General features: G+C 44.0%; 1 long non-coding RNA gene across 8 annotated transcripts; it reads right to left on the bottom strand.

Annotated features, from left to right (window-relative positions):
• Window positions 1-632: 632 nt before the first annotated feature.
• On the bottom strand, window positions 633-5,237 carry LOC119295534. Of its 8 annotated transcripts, none has more exons than XR_005144077.1 (6): window positions 4,865-5,237; window positions 4,039-4,374; window positions 2,240-3,749; window positions 1,807-1,969; window positions 1,542-1,732; window positions 633-1,231 (listed from the first exon to the last, which is right to left on the bottom strand). It is a non-coding gene; the product is annotated as an uncharacterized LOC119295534 (long non-coding RNA). The 8 variants fall into 8 exon arrangements; XR_005144076.1 differs by having other exon boundaries at window positions 4,039-4,173; window positions 4,249-5,236; XR_005144075.1 differs by having other exon boundaries at window positions 2,240-3,906; window positions 4,039-4,145; window positions 4,249-5,236.
• Window positions 5,238-6,035: the final 798 nt, after the last annotated feature.

Here is a 6,035-nt window from a genome sequence, read left to right as displayed (position 1 = left end):
TGCCGAGAGAGAGAGAAGCATACCCCTCTCTCATTATGATTATTATTAAAAGGTATTAAATTCGAAATAGACAATTTCATTTTGAAGCACTTGAAGAAAGAAACTTAGACATACTTTTACGTAATGCTCATTTAACCTGTGAAGGACTACGCAATGCTCATTTAACCTGTGAAGGACAAAAATATTCCACCATCTCTGAATGATGGAACTAAACTAAATAAAAAATATATACAGTAAATTCATTCAAATTAGAAAAGGGATCTTACATCAAATAAGGCATTACAACAAACATGGTGTTATCTTAGTAAAAGAAATTACATCATTAGAAGAGAAAAGAAAAAAAATCAAACATGAGATTGAGATTAATACATCTAGGAGGAGGTCGTAGACATCACTCTGATCATTTTGTGGCCTGGGGAGCAAAGGATCCATTATTTTGATATGCCTTCAACTCCTTGCGAAGACCCTACAGCCATCACAATCATTCATGACACAAAGAGGGGAATCAGACACCTCAACAAGATTCTTGAGGAAGTGCCCAAGGAAAGAAAAAAGAACGTTAAGTCTGAACTGTAAGAACATGCTCATAAATGTGAATTGTCAAGGGCAAGATGAAATGCAAGAACGAGCACTGATGAGTAATGATATACTAAAAATTTCCTTTCTTTGTTGTTGTTAGCCCTTGTTTTTCGAATATACATCGAGGCACTTAGGTTGTACTCATATTTACAACCCAATCTCGTAGCTCTTTTCTCTTTACAACCTACAGACAGATTGAACAAATGAAAATTGCTATATGGTGGACTACCTATAGATTACTAACTTTACAAAATCCCTCGCATCCTCTCAATTTCTGATCCTATGGAATTCATTGTCATTAGGCACCTTTTGACCATTATATCCAGAATCAAACGGTTTGGGGTATGCCAGAGGGTTTCAGAATCTCCTGAGAAGCACCAAATGCTTTATTTCACTCCAGTTTTCATCATGACCATCAAATCCTGATCATGCAGTCAACAATGCCGTGCCTTTGGTGCCTTTGTTGCACAAAGGCAGAGGAAATGCATCCCTCAGTTATGTATGCTAACGCCTAGATCATATTCCATCTTGCTGGCACATGCAATCAGGCATTGGGAAGGTGTATATGGAATCATTAGGTTTGCTGAATGTGATGCCCCTTATGTCACTATGGTGCAGTATTTCCAGCATGTGGTGCTTGAATCGACTCCATCTGTAGTTCAAAGAAACAATTTGAGTTTCATATACCACTATATCCATTTACACGTTAAGCAAAGATGGGGAAATATTTAGAGCATGTATGTGAAGGTCAACTCGGAGATGTATTTCAATTTGTTAACATGGCTAATGCGTTCCAAAAAGTAGGCAATAGCTACAGTCTTGGATGGTGAAGGAATAACAAGGGCAACGAACTGCTTCAGTAGTTTGATTTGGTGAAATATTCCAGCATATACTCAAAACTGAAACTGATTCGGTGTGATTTGTAATACTTTGTTGACGATATAATGGCAGCTCAAACTGACCTGATATTTGGGTCGTCAAAAGATAAGACCAGCTTCCGTTTGTTGGGTTTTATTGTCTTTGCATTCCCTCCTAACAGGTAACGCCTGTGTCCCATCAAAAAGTGAGGGAAGTTCCCCCCTTGAGTCATCACAAACACTTCGCTCTGAACACAGACGGTGTAATCTAATGTTGTTAACCGAGAAGAGTACCCCTACAGAGAATAGGTTGGTGAGTATCGGTATGAAGATTCAATGTAAATTGATGAACAGTTCAATGCATGCATACTCATCTGACATTCAGAACGACATCCAGCTAGGCTGATGGGCTGGCTGGCGGAAACAATACCTCAAACTCAGCAAGCTCTTCAGACAATGCAAGAGTGTCCTTGGTTTGTAAAAGAGGGAATTTTTATTTGCAAAGAAGAAACCTAAGCCAAGCTCTTGGGACCCTGGAAAACAAACCGAACTATTGATCACTATGAAGCATGAAATTTTATATTCATAAACTGTGCGTCTTGTTCTCAAGAGAGAATAGTGTATCAAACTTACCAGATAAACAGACCATTAATACATGAACATCTTTAAAACATGGACAAGTTTGTGTCCAGATACAATAAGACAACTTGAAATAAAATCCAGAATATATCAAAACTGTTAAGTGAATGACGCAATTATTGATACAAAACACGATAAACAAAGAAAGGATTAGTGTTCCATACCATAAAAAGAAAAGCCTGCAGTTTTGCAATGCAAATGTTCAACATCTAGTTCCTCGAGGCTGAAATCAAGCGTCGTCATCCTGAGACAATAAACAATAGGGAAAGACAAAAATGAGCACTGCAGCACATGGGCAGAATACACAATAAAGCAACAAGAGAAGAAAAAAACAGAGAACAAGTGAACAAGTACAATGAGACTACCAGGAACAAATGATTATAATTATCTCAGGAGGGAAGTGTATGTGTGTATATACAGAGAAAATTGTAGCCATACAACTTAACGTAAGCATGAGCTTCCGAATGGCAAAATCATTGGTCCGACGAATCCGACAATAAAACCGACATGTTATGTAAATGAACGACAAATGGGATGACAAACAGGCTTCTCAATCTACCTCACAATCTGAGAAAATAAATACATTAAGACATGTCCAATGTCACCAGTGGCCAGATTTACCAGAAGGACTTGTATTCAAGCATAGTTATTTGCATTTTCTCCAACTGTACATGATAATAAGCACATGTCTATCTACTATTTTTATACTGCTTAGCTCGAGGCCATGACATCTAGGTACAAAGAGTTGATGTTGTTGTAGCCTACTCCCTACGTTCCTAAAAATTTGTCTTTCTAGAGATCTCAACAAGTGACTACATACGAAGCAAAATGAGTGAATCTACACTCTAAAATATGTCTATATACATCCGTATGTGGTAGTCTATTTGAAATCTCTAAAAAGACAAATATATAGGAACGAGGGAGTAGTTGAGAAGCCACATCTGGAAGTTGTTCAGTTCAAAAGTATGTCAATAGGATACCCTAAGCTGCAACAATACATCATCTATGTTCATACTGAAGAAAGGTTGTTGGATGCTGATTGCTTACTTTAAACTGAAACAATAACAGAAACTGCAGAGGGGTCTTTTAGATTATCATAATGCCGACAAAGCTTTGCCATTGACAGTAGGCATGTGATCTCTACTGTCATTAAATAAATTAGCAAGCCTAACGTCTTTCAGTAAATATAATTGACATTGGTGGCAGGCTAAGATCAAAATCCCATGTAAGAAACAACAAAGACCAGGATCTTAGGTAAAGAACTCTCCATTTTAACGGACATGCAAGCCACAATAGCAAGCTCACATGAGCATAAGGATACTCCATTTTTATGCAGTATGTAGATAACCATGATGAACAGACAATGAAGCTAGACTGTAAGGTCCAGTTCTAAATTTACACTCGCAGTATCACATACCAAAATGGATGCAGTTTTTACATGGAGTAATTAGACTGTTGAAATAGCAAGGGAATGTCCAAAGGTGTCCCATTTCAGTATGTATGGCTGCTAAATCTAACAGAAAATTCATGAGGTGTCACCGACAGCAGAACCTATATCACAAAGTAAAGCCTACCACCACCGGCAAGAGTACCGAGCAAAGAAATTATGTAATTCTAATGAAACCACGATCTTAAGCCCGAAGAGCCCTTCAAACTGAACCAAAACCAGTAAGCCTGCAAATCAATCAACATCACAAGAGGCAATCTGTTAGCAAATCCATTAATTTGATATCTATTATATTAGTGTCATTACTTATACAGTAGGTATCAAATTAAGCGGAAGTCAGTCAAAATCAGCACAAGTGCACAATAAATGTCAGCAGCCCATCACCTGCAATATAGAACATACTTCAACGGACCAACATACCGCTAAACAACAAGGCGCATCGGCCATCCACTTGAATTATTATATATAACAACTTTGCATAGCACATTGACTAATCAGAGAGAGTGAAATAAGTACCTGAAGAACGGAATATTCAGAATCAAATCAATTCCTTGACTATCAATCGCACTTGCTGCAATTTTTTCTGAGTACTTCATCTCGCTATGTTGGATGATGCAGCTTCACTGAAATTGACAAAGAGCGGATAGAACTCTGGTGGCCAAAATATGTACAGGAGATCAAAACCTAGGGAAAGAGAAAAAGGATGTAGAGGCAAATCTGAACCACCTCAAGGTCTTTCTCCTGCTGCTTTGGTGGGCGACCCTCCCTCAACCGTTGACCCCGCCCGTATTCGACCCTCCACCAACCCTGCTGCTTCTTCCAGAGGCGCAAGATTCGCCATGGCCTTCTGCCCTGGCCCAAACGAGGGAGGTTCGTGAGCCGGTGGCTGACAAGGGAGGGAGGAGAGCGGCAGCTGTGGTGCCAAGGAGGAAGGAAGCAGGAAGCGGGGGTGGAAGCAGAGGCGGCGCCTCTCATGGCGCAGAGGAGGTGAGGACGCGGTGGTGCGACGAGTCGACCGGCCAACCGCCGCGGGGAGGAGACGGTGTGCGAGGCGTCACCCTTCTCCCCCTCCCCTGCTGCTTGTCCTCCTCGCCAGCCACCTCCTTCGCCCTGTCGTCCGCATCCTCCCCCTCCACTCCTCCGCGAAGACCCGTTGCCCTGCTCTCGCACGACGGCGACCAGTTCCCAATCTGGAACCATGGAGACATGGAAGAGAGGAGGAGACGAGCGAAGAGACAAGGCCGGCGGCGTGGGGGAGAGGAGAGGAGGCGGTTGCGAGCGAGGAGAGGAGGCGGCTGCTGTGGGGATCGGGGAAAGGGGCTAGGATCGAGCCGCCGCCAACCTCCAGGTCGCGTCCAGGTCGGGCCCGTCCTCTCCGGCGTCGGCCGATGACCCTCTCTCCTGTCAGCCGCCGCACCTCCCTTTCCTCTTTCCCCTCTCTTTCTCCCTCCTCTCCTTCCTTCTCTCTCTCCCCCTCATTTTGTCTCTCAGCTAGGGTTCGTGAGCGAGGAGGGGCGCAGGCCGACGCCTCGCCGGTGTAGGCCGACGCCGGCCGGTCACCCTCTCCCGTCCGCTGCCGGACCTCCCTCTCGTCTCCTCTCCCCTTTCTCTCCCTCACATCTTCCTATCTCTCTCTCCTAGGGTTCGTGCGGGACGAGGGGACCAGAGTGTGCACGGCGTGCGGGACGAGGGGATTGGGTTGTGTTGGGTGTGGGCGCGGCGCGTGGATGGGACAAATTCTCTCTCACCGGGCGCCGCTTACCCAGCCAATACAGACACGAAACGAGCCCACCAGTCATTGGACAAAAAAATGAACCGTGGGGTAAAAATAATTTAACCGCAAGTGAAGATTCAACGGCTCACGCGCGCCAAAAGGGCAGATCGGACGGCCCACGAAGGCCCAATCGGGGGAGCCTCCTGGAGGTGAGTTGGCTAGCCTCATTTTTGTTTTAAATACCAAAGAAAATCCAAAGCCAAATAGGTTACCAAATATATGATAAAAACTTTGAATATTTTGCATCCTCCATTTTGGTTGTTCTTGGGTGGTTCTTTATGTGAGGACCTGGATATTTTCCATAGCTTCAAAACGAGTCCAAGATCATCAAAATCGGAGTCCGCATGTAAAAGTTATGTCTGTTTCAGTTGCAGGGCTGCAGCAGTTTGGTTTGGCCGGATCATCCGGGTCCTCTCCCATATCATCCGGGCTTTGCCCGGATCATCTGGGTTCCAGCCCGGATGATCCGGGTTTCTTGACAAAATCATCACAGAAACTTATTCTGCTAGCCGGATCATCCGGCTACCCACCCGGATCATCCGGGTGTGCGTCCAGATCATCCGGGCAGGTCAACAGCTGTGGGAAACGGCTCTATTTTTGTGGGGGTATATATATCCCTCTCCCACTCCGGGAGAGGATTGACCACTCTATCCAAAATCGCCCCAAGAACACAAGTGGCTCCCTCTCACTTCTCCTACACCAAATCTTAGATCCCGGATAGATTAGTGAGTGTTCTTGA

The sequence above is a fragment of the Triticum dicoccoides genome, chromosome 4B (genome assembly GCF_002162155.2).
Source record: "Triticum dicoccoides isolate Atlit2015 ecotype Zavitan chromosome 4B, WEW_v2.0, whole genome shotgun sequence".
Classification (NCBI taxonomy): domain Eukaryota; kingdom Viridiplantae; phylum Streptophyta; class Magnoliopsida; order Poales; family Poaceae; genus Triticum; species Triticum dicoccoides.
The sequence above is the reverse complement of the archived record's forward strand: the minus strand, read 5'-3'. Positions and strand labels throughout refer to the sequence as shown.